The sequence below is a fragment of the Diorhabda carinulata genome, chromosome 10 (genome assembly GCF_026250575.1).
Source record: "Diorhabda carinulata isolate Delta chromosome 10, icDioCari1.1, whole genome shotgun sequence".
Classification (NCBI taxonomy): domain Eukaryota; kingdom Metazoa; phylum Arthropoda; class Insecta; order Coleoptera; family Chrysomelidae; genus Diorhabda; species Diorhabda carinulata.
This window is the reverse complement of record NC_079469.1, coordinates 11,703,369-11,720,013: the sequence shown is the minus strand read 5'-3', so window position 1 is coordinate 11,720,013 and position 16,645 is coordinate 11,703,369. Positions and strand designations below refer to the sequence as shown.

Sequence of the window (16,645 nt, the reverse complement as noted above, 5' to 3'; positions counted from 1 at the left end):
CTGCTACGCGGTAGAAAATTTCAACAAATATTACTGACCAATAGGAATTAAGGCGACCAGATTTCCTAAATGGAAAATAGAGCTTAAATCGTATTTTTCTTTGGGATTTTCTTTTACTTTTACGAGAATCATAATGCTGTTGAAAGAGATTCTGTTGTTGAAAAAGTCATAGTGACTTTTCAATTTAAAAACCTTGTTAAAAATTAGGATTGATAAAACCGTCAAATTATTTTGTAGTTTCAGGTTATCACGTTTTTGAAAAAAATTAATGAAAGTTGATTGTATCTTTCTCTAGAAAAATTTGGGAATTTACGTATTTCTCTATAAAAAAGCACTTTCCACTTAGATGACAATATTTTAATTTACGAAATAAGTGCCAGATCCAAAGAATATAGTGTATGAATCCGAATCACTGCGACATCTTTGTGTGAACAATACGTTTCAATATTAGTCCGGTCAATTTAGACCTTCGAAGTCACATAAATTCCCACCAAGCTAAACATAAGTAACGTTGTTATGAAATATAATTTAAAATGGAATTTGAAAATTGAAAGAATTGTAGATCTTAAAATTATCTACAAAAAACATATCAATACTTTCTTTCCCATAAGCCATGTGTTGTGTTACTGCTGTAGCGTGTCAAAGTTCACAAAAGCATTTTTCGCATTTGTTTGTGATATTAAGAGGAATGAAGATTTGTACCTCGGAGTATAACCTTCCATGTAAAAATTTCTGGCAAAAGTCACCGTTTCATAACTGATTTTATGATAGAGAGCAACGACTTAAGATATCTTCCAGAAAGTTCTCTTTTTCATCACATAACTATAGGTCAAATAGGATCTACTATTCATCATCCTTAGTCCTCTATGAAAAAAAATGCTAGTTGAGTGTATTTTCTTATTCTTTCTTCGCCACATACCCTTCTTTGGTATTGCGCTTTTCGGCATCCAGTGTTGACTAGTGTATCCCGTTTAAGATTTTACCTTAATCAGTTTCTATGGTTGATGGTAATATTTTTCGATGATGAGTACTTCTAATTCTGTTTTTTGGCCTCCTTAATGAATTAGTCTTAGATGAAGTAATGATAGGTAATTATTTACCTTTTCTACACTGAGGTCTTCACTCAATAGTTTGTCTATTCCGTCAATTTGTCTTAGTTTAGGTAATTCTTTCGGTCACAAAATCGTCTATCCTTTTTCGATTTGGATAGTTTTTCTTCGTAGTTATTCTTGTGCTAGATATTTTTTTGATATAATTCATAGTAGCTTCCTCATTAATCATCAATACATAATACTGATAATGCTAAGAATAATTGATTGAAAAAATAATTAACATTCTCATTAAACTGAAATTATTCCCTTCTTTTGGAATTATATTTTATAGTAAAAAAATATTCCGAATCTCAACTCCATATACATGGAGAAATGGTCACGTTTATTTTGAAAAAAAATATAGAAAAGGGCGAAAGAGAAACAAATTAACCGAAACCGTCCTTTGAAAATTTGTTTGCCACCGGTATTCCTACGTGTTTGCCCGTGTGGAAAGGAACCAATAATAGTTCGTTTTCATGCATCCATTGCATAAAAGACCCTTCTTGATGGATTAGAATTGGATGAAAAGAGTCGCCGTCCATTTTTCTGTCGGAATATTGATTCAATTACGTAATACTTGTGAATGGGTCCATTGTTGTCTATTTAATTTTTTTGACAAACATTGGATGATCTGTAAGGGGAATTTATCATAGATTATGAAAAGAATAGAGGTACACGCTTGACAAGAATGAATGTTATTCCAACTATAATGCGAATAAATAAAAATCTGGATAAAATAGTATCAAGGAATGATAAGCTGGGAAAATCGTAGCACAAGGAAGAGAGAATCTGGGAAAAAATTATAAGAAGAAACATTATATTCAAGAAAATAGTAGCTGAAGTCAAAATGAGCGGAAGAAGAATGAAATATAACTTATTATTGTATAGATTGAATTAAAAGAGGATATAGAGAAAAAGACAATATACAGGGTGTTCCAAGACTTGATGCAAAAAATTCAGGAGTGAGTAAATGACGTGAAATTAATGCTGTGACATCAAAAATGTTCTCATACGACCCCTTGTTTTTGAGCTATAGGCTTTTAATGTTACGAAATTAAAACTCATACCTAAGTATATTTTCTAAACTACACATTCGAACAATATGAATTTCTGATAAATGATTACGTATGTCCTTGTAGTATACGTGACGGAATAAATAATTCTAAATTACTATCTGAAAGCCAGGTGCGGCTCATGACCAATGGTTACCTATCCCTAACTTTCACAGAGACAACCTGTACAATCTAAAGCCAGCAAAACTGAATTTTTCAATAGATTTTTTGACAAAAACGTACTCGACGTTTAACTCTATAGAATCAATGGTTTAGGAAATATGTAGATTTTTAGATTGTTGTACATGGCACAAAGATGTACATGATTTCATATAGCCCCATATAGCCCCATATAAAAAAATCGATAGAATTTAAGTCAGGTGATCTTGCAGGTCAACAATTGGGTCCACCCCAACTATCCATTTTTCTCTGAAACGTCTGTTTAAGTAATTTCTTGCCGGTGCAGCAACATTAACAGATGCCCCATTTCGATATAATCTAAATATTTTGAGCCAAACAGCTAAAATGTTCTAAATAACCTCTAATATCCATTTACATTTCTCGTGGACACACAAAATAGATGTAGCTTTTAAGGTATCTGAAATATCTATGGATGTCTAACCGTTTCGGTTTTCTTATCATTTAAATTAAAAGTCACACAGACAATGGAACACCCACCCGAAAACACAAATAATGAACATAATGAAGACGTAATTATCCGAACACAACGAAAGCGTCCGTCGAGCCGCTTTGAAACATTCAAAAAGTTTAATTACAAAAAGCGAAGAAAAGGCGTGGGTGGAAGGAGATGAAAAACGTTACAGGGGCGGAATAAATAATCAATTGATTTGAACAACTATTTTATTTACTTATTGAATTTGCTAATAGTAATTAGGTCGGTTAATGACCTTCGTAGTTATACTTTATACTGAGAATATTTCACGAGAAATCTATACAGGCGTATGTGAACAATATTATTTTTAAGCAGTTTGTTTCCTGTTTCAGCCGCGATGTTATACTTTGTACTTTTCAACAAATTCAAAAAATAGGTTTAATTATAAATGAGTAAGTCAATTTTTCCAATAAAATACAATATTTCGTTCATAGGGCTCTCATGAAAGTTATTAAGTAGAACACTATCATCAGATATGGTCTGAACGTATTTAATTTTGTCCAATACATACCATAATATAAAAATATAGTAATAGTATGAATTCTAAATGAAACTAATTCGTCGAGCTAAAATTTAGTATCTTCTCCAATCTATCCTCCATTCTTTTATATTCCTATTTTCTTTTGTCTTCTCCCATCCTGTTGAAGAATCTATAAGTTTTGTTTCTAGATTTTTCCTCGCGTGTCTCAGTTGACTCAGTGATTCCATCGAGTAAACACTTATGTTAGTGAACTGTAGTGGAAGCGACCTCAGGTAGTCGGGTAAGACTCTGATTAAACTTTATTTCCAGGTAACTGTGCCCTGACACAGCCTTTCGTATTTCATGCCTTGAAATACCCTCTCATGAAAGGATTGTGATTGTCAACACAAGTTTGATTGTGCGGAGATAATTCGTTTATTTAGGTAGCCGTATTCCTGAGTACGGCTCAGAATTAGAGAAAGAGAACTCGAATTAGATCTTTTTTGCCGAAGGAAAGGGTTACTCTCGGCAGCGAAATCATACATACACATTAATACGTCCAGGCTAGGAAGACAAGAGTTTATAACCAACAGGCTGACTCTTAACAAAGAGATAAGATTTACCAGAACCTCCCATAGAACTTAGAGGACAGGAAGGAGTCTACGCGCGAAAATGCGACGCGAATGAGGCTGAGGACCTGTCGAAATGACAAGAGGCGATAGGATATTTCTATGTCTGTGTGTGCGCGCGCGTTTGCGTGTGTGTGTCTTTGCGTGTATTATTTCCAATCCTGTACAATTTCGTTTTAGCTTATATTTTCTCTAGATATCTCGTCTTAATGCTCAGTATGTTATTTCTTTGGCATTGTGTTGTGATACAAATTTCTGCCTATTAAGTGAGATCTGAAATGACTAAATTGTGTGTTTTTACTTCAGGTACACCTTTCTTTGCCAGGAATGTATTTCTGATAATTTCAAAGAGTTTCTGTTTTCTCCTCATTCATTTCTATTATGATTAATTCAAATCTCAAGTTTCTGTTTATAGTTGTCGTCTTTAGTGATAGATACCAAAACATATGCATTGGTTATTTTCTTATTATTTCCTTACTTGAAACAATTTCTTGCGAATAAATGATATCGCCACAAAAATTTTTCAAGCGAAGTTATTGTGAATAGTTAGAAGCAGTTCTATAGAAGCGACGTAATTATATTTATCACAGTGAGGAAACACAAATATACAGAGAATATTCTATATATTTTGTGCATGTTCATAAATGAACAAATTTTCAAAAATATAGATCTTCGGCAGGTGTTCCAAGACAAAAACAATTTTATGAATCTGCTATAATGAGGCAATTGGTTTTATTGCAGAAATAAATGAGGTAATCTTGTAGCAAATAGTCAAAAAGTTCAAAGAAAATGTATGGATATTCTCTTCATTAAGGTGTACACAATCGATTACCAAACTTTTTTGTAATAGATCACTCTCAAAATTTCACTGGATCCGGTGAACCCCTTGCAATTACATAACTATCAATTTCCAAATCTCGAAAAAAGTTGAGATTAGATTCATTTATGGAAACTTGCGTAGTGGCGAATTATTACACTATCAATTTTGTAATGTAATGTAACTTCCACAATGCTAATTAAAAAAAATTGTTTGTCTGCCTTTGATGGAGAAAATTAAACAAAATTCTAAATATTCAACATTATACTAACAACATTTAGATTCGACCATGTTTTTTTGTATCAATCCCCGACCTGTAAATGAACAAAAAACTTTTTATTAGTAATCTTGAGGCTATTTTAACATTGTATTACTATGAAAGTGAAGATTACATGGTTTCATTCTGAATATGTAAAATATTCAACCTTTATAATTCGACCATGTTTCGACAACGATGTTCTCATCATCAGAAATTAAATAATATGATGTAAGTTCCGGTGGCAAACTGTTTCTATTTATTAAAAGCAATAAATTGCCAAGATCGATATAAAATTATGATTTCATTTATCATATTTCTGTGAATTCTATAGAAAATTTTAAACAATATTTCAATCTTTCTGGGCTTTCTGTTCTTTTATCGAAATATGTAAGATCAGAACTGTACAATATATATCTCATATATCAGGTTGGTTGGAAGAGAATTCTTTTCATCTAAGTTTCATTTTTTTATTGAATTGTAAGATGAATAATATATAAAATAAAACTAGATGCATACGTATAACAAATAGACAGGTAGGTACTCAGTTTTATCACACTTGCAATCATTAATATCGATTCACATTTCTTTTCGGAAGCCTGGAAACAAATTCCGTCATCGACCAACACTAATATCGAATCAATTTTCTTCATGAAATTCCCGAAATAACTGAGGAACGTTTATCTTGACATTCGTATTTATATTGGTGAAGGATCATACAAGTCATGATCCCAGCTTACGATTGTGGACCCTAATTTTTTTACACGCCCAACTTAAACCTCCGTCGAGTCTCCCGTGGATCCATGGTGGTCTACCTGGACCACTTTGAGTTCCAACTGTCGACCAATTTGTGTCGGCCCTTATGTTTATTTTGAGCATATAAAGAGATAACATCGATTTGTGCTTCATAGTATACTAATAATTTTTATTAGCAAAATACCTAAAGTTAGTTTTGCCGCCGTATGGATGAAATAAAAACGTACAAAGAAGTATATACGAATATGAAAAAAAAAGTACTGTTCTGCGGACGTTGAAATAGTATAATTTTTGTATAATAATTACAAAGGTTGGTGCGAAGTCTGTCGATATGTGCTATATTTTTAGATTACAAAAACAAGTGAGAAGCAAATTCTTTCTTAATAACTTACACAGGGTATTTCAGCTATGATTTTTTTCTCTATCTATATTTTTTTCATCTCGGAACATAAACAGATATTGACCGAATTTGAATCAGACATTCGGCGCTTTCGTTTAAAATTAGAATTAATTGGTTAGGAATTCATATCTGAGTTATGTTATTATAGCTTTTCAATTTCATATTAAAATTTTTTTTATTGCAGATATCATGCGATAAAAAAATTAAATTATACCAACGCGTGAAAATTTCTGCCCATATTGGGTAAAATGAAATCTGGAGACGTGCCACAACCTACATTTACGGAATTTTTCTAACCGATGTCTAAAAAGACAAACAAACATGACATATTCCACTGAGACATAGATATCTCATTATCATTGAATCCGCCACATTGTTCATAATATTCTCTTTCAATTAATTCGTTGCAAACTTTCGCCACATTCGAGCTAATATTTTTACTTTGTTTTAGAGTCAACTCACAAAAAGTTTTTTCTGTTAATTTCCATATTTCATCTAACTTAAAAGTTACGTTGCATGCAGCTGCTTCGTTCTTCACCAACACCCAAATTTTTTCTATTGGGCTTAGCTCTGGATAATAGGGTGGTAAACGCAACGTTAAAATGTCATGTTCTGCAAAAATTTTATCTATTATATATGTTTTGAAACCTGTCTTGCTTATTTTTATAACTATATACTTCAGCTTCAGTTGCTTTCAACTCATAAAAATATTTCAGTAAGTCACTTCTGCATTGCAAGTTTGCATTTTTTTTTTCGGGGGATTAGGACTGAATTTTTCTTTCAACTGGTTAACAAAATTTGTAATGTTCATGTCTTGATAATCTCCGGTTTTTTATTCTAGATTTATAAATTGTAAGCGCCTTAGGTATAAATACTGTTTCACCTTCAGCATGTATGATAATAAGCCTTTGACCTTCAGAGACAGGTGCTTTTAAGCATCTGTTCCACTGTGGATAAAGTTTTCCCGCTTTTGTATGTTCTCAACTTTCGTAAGTATTCCATTTTTTTTGCTTTTATGTCGTAATTCTTCATTAAAACTCTCCTTTTATCTTAATTTTTTTTTCAACTGAATCACATTTTCGCAACCAATCTATTTTTCCAGTAAAATTTATCCCAGTTCTACGATATTTTTTACTACTTTAAAGATTCTTTCCATAGTGGGTCTTCCATTATGGGCCGTTGTGTATGAATAATTGATTCGTGGAATTATTTCTTCTTCAAATTCATCGACGGATCTTTTGGAAGTTGAAAGTTTGTTGAGAGTTTTCTAGGGTGATTTAAAGCGTTCCCCAGGGGATGTCCAATTGCATTCACCAACAATACGTTTCATCCAGGCCACAGAAACATCACCCGATTTGGCTACTCAAATTTGGAAATTCTCACACTAAACTATTGAACCATTCGATAAATTTAACAACTGAAATATCGGTTAAAAATTCGATTTTTCACGCAAAGCAGCGTCACTCGACTATAAATCAAACTTTATCGGAAACTGATTCAAACATACCAAAATATTTTCAGAAATTACTGACTATAAAAGTCCACTGAATTGAACTGTCTACAGTGATTATTAATAAATATTTTAAATACCTACTATAAGAAGAAACTAAGAAACAATTGACAAAAATGAAATCACCGCGCTATTGAAATATTCAGGGGCGGAGGAATCAACAGCGCGGATTGAAATTAAAATACCTAAAATTGTTAGGTATAGGGAGTAGGATCTTATTATTTTTTGTGCTAGTATGACACATAGTGATCCTCGATTTCCATTACATTAAATCTATTTTCACATTCATTCCAGTTTTTTTATTTATATTTTATGATGACACTATTCAAGAACTATTTCCTGCTATGGCGAGTACCTCTCTGTTCTTAGCAACGGAATGTAGGGTGTTTTCTTTGCAAAGGCATCGTTTTAATTTCGGCATGAATAGAAAATTATACCACGTTTTAATAAGGGACAGGGAAAATAATGTCGGTAAACTTGAAACCGCTTCCGTTTCCTTTTAAATACGATAGGTTTATGTCAACGATGTTATGAAAATTCAGATAAAAGCTGGCTGGATTCCGAAAAGACGTCAACAGAAATTCTCCTTGTCAATTAAAACTTTAGTTGGCTTAGGGGTTGGATTTTAATTAAACAAAGCTGACCCTCAGTAAATATTATTCAAATCAAATTATTCTAGAATAACTTAGTTACTACTCAACCTTATGACGTATTAAATATGTTCAAAGTTTATTTTCCTATTTCAATGAATATTAACCTTGAGTTTAGCAGATATTGGATAGCGTCTTTACTCTGGAAATAACGACCGCGGAAATGGAAGCAAATACAACGACATTTGAAATTACCTGATAAAATGATGTTTAAATGATTCTCGATAATTATGAAGAGAACAATTAAATTTTCCATGACTAAAATATTAGTCTAAAACTTTAGTCCTAGTTGATGAGATGAAGGGTGTTCAAAATTTTGAATCAAAATCAAGAATTTGCCATGAATTGGGTGACCAATTTTCCAAAGTTTATTCATGTCAAAATATCACTTTATTGAGGAGCTCATTGGTAACCAAATTTGAAAAATAAAAATCAAATACGTTCTTGATTTATAGCAAATTTTTGATTTTGATTAAAAATTTTCGACACCTTATATCTCACCAACTAGGCCCCGTAAGGGTTCGTATTCCTATATCAAAATGAATCATTTATTGAGATGTCTCTTGTGGTAGAGCGTTGTCGGTCGAATATAGAAACTCCCTGTGTAGATAAACAGAACCTTATTATGTATAATTATCAAAAAGTAGATTGTTAAGCAAAGGCTCCCAAACTTTTATGGTAACAAAACATACACCAAATATGTTCCATTTTTTTAAACCACCAATAAAAAATTACAAATTATAGAACACGTAATTTTATTACAGACATTTCAGGAGTGAAAACAGTATTTTAATGTAACTTTTGATAAGAATAATGGAGTTATGTCACTGTTTTATCGCTTCAGTGTTATATCCCAAAAGTTTAATGCGTGTATCAGGGATAACATCCAATCTCGATCTAAAATTGTATAATTGTAAACCATTCCTCTACTACTGTGTGATAACTTGAGATAAAGGTTTTCTATACTTCAGGGTATTTATTCTTAACACAAACCCAGAATGCAGTCACAGATACGGACTCAAATTGGTTATTTACGTTAAGTCCGGGAAGTGATTTAGTACGGTACGAGGTAGATCTTACAGACGAGGCGGCGAAGGAGCCGAGTCAAGAATATCTAATCGAGTACCGTAATAATAACTTCACAGACGTATATCGTAATATTTTTTTTTATACTGTTTCCGGTTTTAAATAAAAAGCAAAATTATATTAAAATATGAAATTTTATTGAAAAATATCTTATTACTATCTTATTATTAAAAAAAAATTAAAATTAACAGAAGTCACTAAGATAACATTTTAAACAAAGGCAGACATATTGAATTTTTAGAAATATTGGGATTGAGAGAATTTAAAAGTACTTTAAAGTATTAGGATACCGTAAGGTGTCATTTTCCGGACTCAAATTAGTACTGTGAAGTCGACTTACAGCACTGTATGAAAAAATAGTTATTTATATGCCAAGGTCCAACAAAGCAGTAACATTTTTTAGACGACGCATAAGAATGTAACAAGAATTCTATTATATTTTCTCTGGTAAAAGTTTTGATTTTTTCGCAGTGTACCCTCTGTTTTGTTTCTTCAAGAAATTGATAAATTTTGGTTATTTGTTGATGTAAACATCTTGTTTTATTGCGAAAGTACTTTTAATCATCGATAATGTAGATCTTAATCTTTTCTAGAGTTATATAAAAAGGTAGTTCCAGTTTACCTACTGGAATATGACTAAGGTACTAAATCATTCTGGAAAACCCTGGTAATTTTTTATAAGGGATCCTCAGATTTCGCGGAATCCACATTGGGAATCGTTGTAATAAAGTATGGAGCAAAATAGAAATATATAAGGTGTAGTACCTAATTATTGGCAACAGCGGTATCAGACTGTTATGTAAATTTGGGCATATCCAAGTAATTGAAATTATGAACCGCGTTGATTACGACCTACGACTACGTTTCCAAATAGTAAATTATGTAATGTATATTATGAGAATTGATAAATCCGTCTCGTGTGGAACCAGCTTCATCAGTGAACAGTAGTTTTCGAACAAATGCATTATCGATTCGCCTAAAAGGCGCGCTAGACGGGTTGGGTAAAAAACGAGTAGTGCCTTCGGTATCTAGATATCTTGACTATGCACAGCCCAAAACACGTTTCCGTCACTATTAGTATTTGTGCAGTTTTTTCTCATGCCCAAAAACAGGAGCAACGTATCAATCTCAAATTTCTCGTTAAATTGAAAAAAACCTCCGACTGAGTGCTATAAATTGTTGCAAGAGGCTCATAGGGACAATCCTATATCTCGTGCGCGTATTTTTGAGTGGTGTAAATGCTTTAGTGAGGTCCTAGAGAGCAAATCAAAATGCAAGGCAATGTTGATCGTTTGTTTCGACATCTTACTATTTGTCAGCTTTGGTTACACTGCGAGAAACCAGTTGGTAAAAAACGGCCTGAATTGTAGAAGAACAACCCGTGCATTTTGTACCAGAACAACGCACCTGCCCATAACGCTCTATCTGTGAAGCAGTATTTGTCCAGTAAGCGCACTCCAGTGTTCAAACACTCACCGTACTCTCCAGATTTGGCAAGGTGCGACTTCTTTTTTGTTTCTGAAGATAAAATCTGCTTTGAAATGGACCCGATTTGAGTCGATAGAAGCAGTAAAGAAAAAAACGGTAAAGCTCCTAAGGGCCCTCACCAAAGAAAACATCCAGCACTGCTCCGATCAATGGACAAAACTGTAGAATGTAGAATAATTTTTATAATAAAACCGTTTTTGGTAACCAGTATCGTTATTTAATAGCCAGACCTCGTACTTCTCAATTACTCTGACGTACTGATGAATTTTGAGAGGGGTTTCTATAAAAATAGAACTATACTTGCAATACATCGATATCTGCTTCTTAACGAATTTTTGTTTCATATTGTCAATAACTAGGTCCCTTCTGACTACTGGTTGCTTTACCTTATGTAGGATATTAATTGCATTATTCAAAATAATGATGAAAATAACTAGAAAATGATAAACTATAATTACGAATTTGTAGAATTACTTTCTTTAGCTTCTTTTTTTAGACTACTGGGCATGCCAACCAACTTCTGATGTAAAAATAATTTCAAAAGAAAATTTATCGACGAGGATGGGATTCGAACCCACGCGGGCAGAGCCCATTGGATTAGCAGTCCAACGCCTTAACCACTCGGCCACCTCGTCTACACTAAGTTGTACAAATAATACAGACATTCCATTTTTTTATCTAATAATATGATAATATTGTAAAAGATTAGATTAGATTCAAATGAAAATTTTATTTCGATATTTTCATTATTCAGTATGAATATCATCATAAAGAAGGTAACATTTGAGTAAGACCAAACTAACCTTAGGTTAGTGACAAAAAGACAAAAAAATATTATGAAGAATATTTCTTTGACTAGGCTATCCCAAAATGATCTCAATCACTTCACATTTCATAAAGCCATTTTAACTAATAAATTTGTTGCGAAGAAGCAATGGTCAATTTCTATAAGTGGAAGCTGTTCCGACCAAGGAGGAAAGAAGCAACGATATCTCTATCCTCCGAGGTTCCAGTTCGGTTCTGCGCATTATCAATCATGCGCAGTACAGATGAAGTGCCTCGAACGAGAGAGAAAATGAAAATTGTCGGCACCGTAACGTAGGGACGTTGTTTCCCTTACCAACTGTCTATATAGGAGTATTACATATATGGTGTTTATAGGCTATGTGAAGAAAAAAGTTGCTTGATCCAAAAGTTGCTTGATGATGATCCAAAAAGTGTTGAGGATAATCTAGGTCAGGGATTCCCAAACTACATTGTTAAGTGTTAAAATTGCTTTGAATCTTGTTCTCATATTATGAAGACTTTTGCAATGTAGAATTCCGAATTACTTTAGATAGTTGTCCCATCTATTGAGCTGAGAAACGATTATAACGCCCAAAATTACATCGAGGACCATCAGTTGCAACAAAAACAATATTTTCCCATCAATTTTGTTCGTAAAAAACATAATATTATCAGATAACCTGAATTATTAGAAAAAATCTTGTAGTTATCAGAAATCGAAATATTGGAGAACGGATTTTTACTCTTTTTTAGTTATGAATATGTCAAAATCTATGTGTGAAAAATCATCCATTATACGTTATTAGAACTATAAAAAATATATGAAAAAAATCATTTTCAAACCAACTTATATTCATACACTTTGTTTTATACTCCTCATCCAATTTATCTGAAGCGATAAGTTGTACTTCGGTCGAGGTCACGTACTAAACTAAGCATCAAACATCTCGAAATGACCATTAGAGGACGACATACCTTCTCCGATAACAGATGAGACGAACCGCTCGTTCACTGCTTGTCTGGAAGGCTTGGGGCGCAGTCGGTACACAGGACAAGAACAAGATCAAACTAGATAGCAAATTAGTGCGGGTATTCGACGTTTTCGGTTATGTTCAATTAAGATGGTCGTGTTTTTTCAATAGGGTCGGAAATCGAGCGATGGTTAGGGTAGATCTGTTTGGTTTTCTTCTTTAATTAGATAGCGTTGGCACTCTATACGAGAGTTTTGAATTTTTATACCCGTTTAATTACGTGGGGTAGAGAGTTAACCGATTTTTGATAGGGTTGTGTTCATTGGACAGGAACATGCAAATTAACCAGCAGAGAATGGTCGCATTACGAATCGTAGTATATAAAGCAGATTAATCAATATTTAGATCTCATGAGAATGTGTTGTTGTGATAGAAGGTGGACAAACGAAAATTTCGTCGCTGGATTTCTTAAGCATAGCTTGTCTGTCTGTCACGTGTATTTTAAATTGAATTATTGTACGTTATTTCAGGTAATTGTACTCTATAATTCATAAATACAATGAAAAACGTAAAAATACTTTTATTTCACATGATTTGATACCTTTTGGATATTAAAAACTTTAGTCAGAAGTATTTCTTCTTTGATCAATCGATTTCGCCACTGCCACATCATATAAACCATCGTTTATGATAATGATACAACAAAGAAGAAAAATAAACGAATGCAGGAACATGAAAGTAAGGGAAAATGGTTAATTGATGATTCACAAAAGGAGTAGATTGAAAATGCAAATTATGTGGAAATATATTTACAATTGCTCTTGCAGAAATAGGTCAATTGAAAAGAAAACGTTTGTTTTATCTATTTGTGCAAATATGTGTGTATCTGTTGATAGTTCATGAGGGCAAAAAAACTAATTTTATAGCTGCAATGGCACTCTTGCGGAATCTACCATACATACACAATTGAACTAAAACGTTGGAAAGAACGAAAACTAGAGTCGTGGTGTTCTTCAAATTACATATTGTTATCAACTCTTCCAGTGACATAGACGGTGAAGCCGGTCCTGTTCTATTATGTTAATAGAACTAAAAGTTTTCTTATGTTTTATTTTTTTAACTGAAGTGACAATTTATTAATATTGTTTCCATAACCTATTAACAGTATGCTGTAGCTGTTTTCATGGAGACAATTTTAAGGAGGCCTTTCTGTTTATGACAAATCAGAGTCAGTCAGTAAATGTTCCGATGTTGTAGTAAATCCATCGGAAAAGTAAGAAGTAAACGGTGCATTTAAATAAGTTACGTTAAGAATAAGATAAGTGTTTAAAAATAAGTCTTAGTTTATAGTGTATTTAGTGTGAGTGTATAAATAAATTGAGTAGGTGGGTAAGACATACATCCACCCCACCGTGAAATATGTTAGAATAAATATGAAAAACATCAAAATATACTAAGTAGGCGACAATTTTTTTCATCAAAATATTTCGGATTTGATATTATGTTGCCTTTTTGACTCATTTGTCAAAAGGCGAAAAGCTCAAATCACCACTTTACTCAAGTTTTGCCCTTCTGAAATTGTTCTTTCGATAGAGCTTATCGAAACACCGGAAACTCATTTCGCTTCTTTTTCACAAATTGGTAAGTTGATATTCTAAGGTCAAGATATATAATCTGAAAGACCATTATCTGAAATTGTCTCACTTGAATATATCAATTCATATACAGATTTTGAGACAGTCAATTTTAGTTATTCTTCCGTACTAAAACATTGTCTTTTGAGTTCAAACTGAACAGGAACCTCCTTTAGTAGAAAGTTCAAATCAGGAAGAATTTGAGTCTATCATGACAACTCAGAATTCGCACCTATATATTATTATTTGTCAAAGTCTCGTAGAGGGTCCGTAACAACCAGCGGAAACTATCTCCATTATGATATTTACTCCCTCTCTACAATTAGGTTCCGTTTTCATTTAGATCGTGCAAATTCGTGCCCTATTAATTGTTTGTTTAAACACGTTAATAAAGATGAAGTAGCGCACAGATGGCGCTGAATGGGGCGATGGGGATATTGGATACTAATGGCGTCGACGGAGGGTCAATTTTCATTCGAATTTACGTGACGTAATCAGAATCGGGGATGAGAAAAATCAATTTCAAGGGTAGAATTACATTATGAACAAAAAAGGAGGGTAACATTTAATTTGCATCGAATTATTTAGGGTTATATCTAAATTTATAGAAAAGATTTTGATATATTCTACAATGCTTGTTGGTATTGGTCAAACACCTCGGTCAACCATTTATATTTTCATATTGTGATGATTTTCTTCTAATTTTTTTTTTAAATATTTCTAACGGTGGAGTTAAGTTATTCACACTGTTTCTAACTTAATTCACATTTATATTCACACAATTACACTGTCTGACGCGCGTTTCGGTAACCAAGTTATCGTCTTCAGAGACTTAAGGTGAATTAAGACCTAATAACTTAACTTTTCCCACCAATGAACATTCTCTATAGAGTGGGCTCATTTGTCTTTATTTAAAATGTACATATATTTAGCAATTTTCGCGGGAGAAAATTTATTGGTGATAAAATTTAGTATAAAACAAGTCAAGTTATTAGGTTTTAGTTCACCTTCAAACTCTGAAAACGATAACTTGGTTATAGAAACATGCGTCAGACAGGGTAATTGCGAGTGTTGGTGTAGTGATAGTGTGAACAGTGTATATAGTATGAATATCACCAACGGTTCCAGAAATTCCAACTTAATTTCGCTACATTCACTATGACTTTTTATTATAAACTAACTCTAGCTGCTAAACAAGCAAAAATTTATACCAGAAAGGAATTTCTAGAATTCTAGAAAGTGAACAAACAAACACTCAAATGAACACTCTCTAGAAATTGTTTAAGGAAACAATATAAGCAAGTCGCGGCTGAGACAAAAGCATGTAATAAAAAACCATTGTATTCGCCAAACGTTAGAACCTGGATCGGCTTCACGATTCATGAAGTGAAAGAGTTGATAAAAATATGCATATCAATTCCATTATCAGGTGTAGAATGTACTTACGTAGCGCAAAAACACGAAACAATCATGAGGTCTTTGGACTATAGTTTTATGTATAACTAGAGAGAAAAATATAACTGCTGAAAATGAGATAACTGAGAAAAGTGATTAGAAAGGGATGAAGTTGAATGAAACAGAAATACTGTTCAATGAAAATCAAATAATTGATTGAGAGGAACAATATTATCAAGGAATCGCATAATTCCATGAAGAAACACGACACTAGGCGTGAAAATACCAGAAATGAAATCACCACAAGAAAATCATACGTGGTAACACGCTGCAGGTAATTAACTGATCAACGAGTTGTTTTCTAGAAACTAGTTATTAAGTGGACTGTAATACATTTTTGTTTTTGGATGTTTCAAATGTCAATTCACTCAATGAATTAGCAAGTTAGATAAACTTTGTGTTATACTCGAAATATAAAAACGAAAATTGAAATTTTATTATCAAAATGCTGCACTCCTGAGTCTGTCGCAAAAAGAGGCAACGAAAAGTCGCACAAACGAGAGATAAAAAACTTCGTCTTGAATGGGCGGCAATGCAAGATTTAATTAATTTCGAGCAAACCTTCTTAGTTTTGCAGCTTGTAAACGACATTTGGCTTATTATGTTATAGAAAGAGGAACTTTAAGACGCGAATTCAGCATTTTATTTGGTTTCTCTAGCTTTTATAGTTACTTCACAATTAATTATCTAAATTCGAGTAACTATCTAAATTCCACCCGTTCTCCTTGTCGTGATTTGGCCGATAAAATATTCAATATAAACATTGTGATATGCCTGTGCCAGAAAAAGTGGTGTAATACAATAAATAGGGACAAGAAAATAACCAAAGTTCGTTCTAATAAGTGTAATCGGATTTTTTAAGGATCATTTCGAAGTGATAAATTAAGATTTCAATGAAATACCACCTACATTAGTATATTTAGTTATATTA

The 16,645-nt window shown here is 32.8% G+C and overlaps 1 non-coding gene across 1 annotated transcript; it reads right to left on the bottom strand.

The window, feature by feature from the left end:
* Positions 1-11,421: 11,421 nt before the first annotated feature.
* Positions 11,422-11,503, bottom strand: Trnas-gcu (transfer RNA serine (anticodon GCU)). Its single transcript has one exon. It is a non-coding gene; the product is annotated as a tRNA-Ser (tRNA).
* Positions 11,504-16,645: the final 5,142 nt, after the last annotated feature.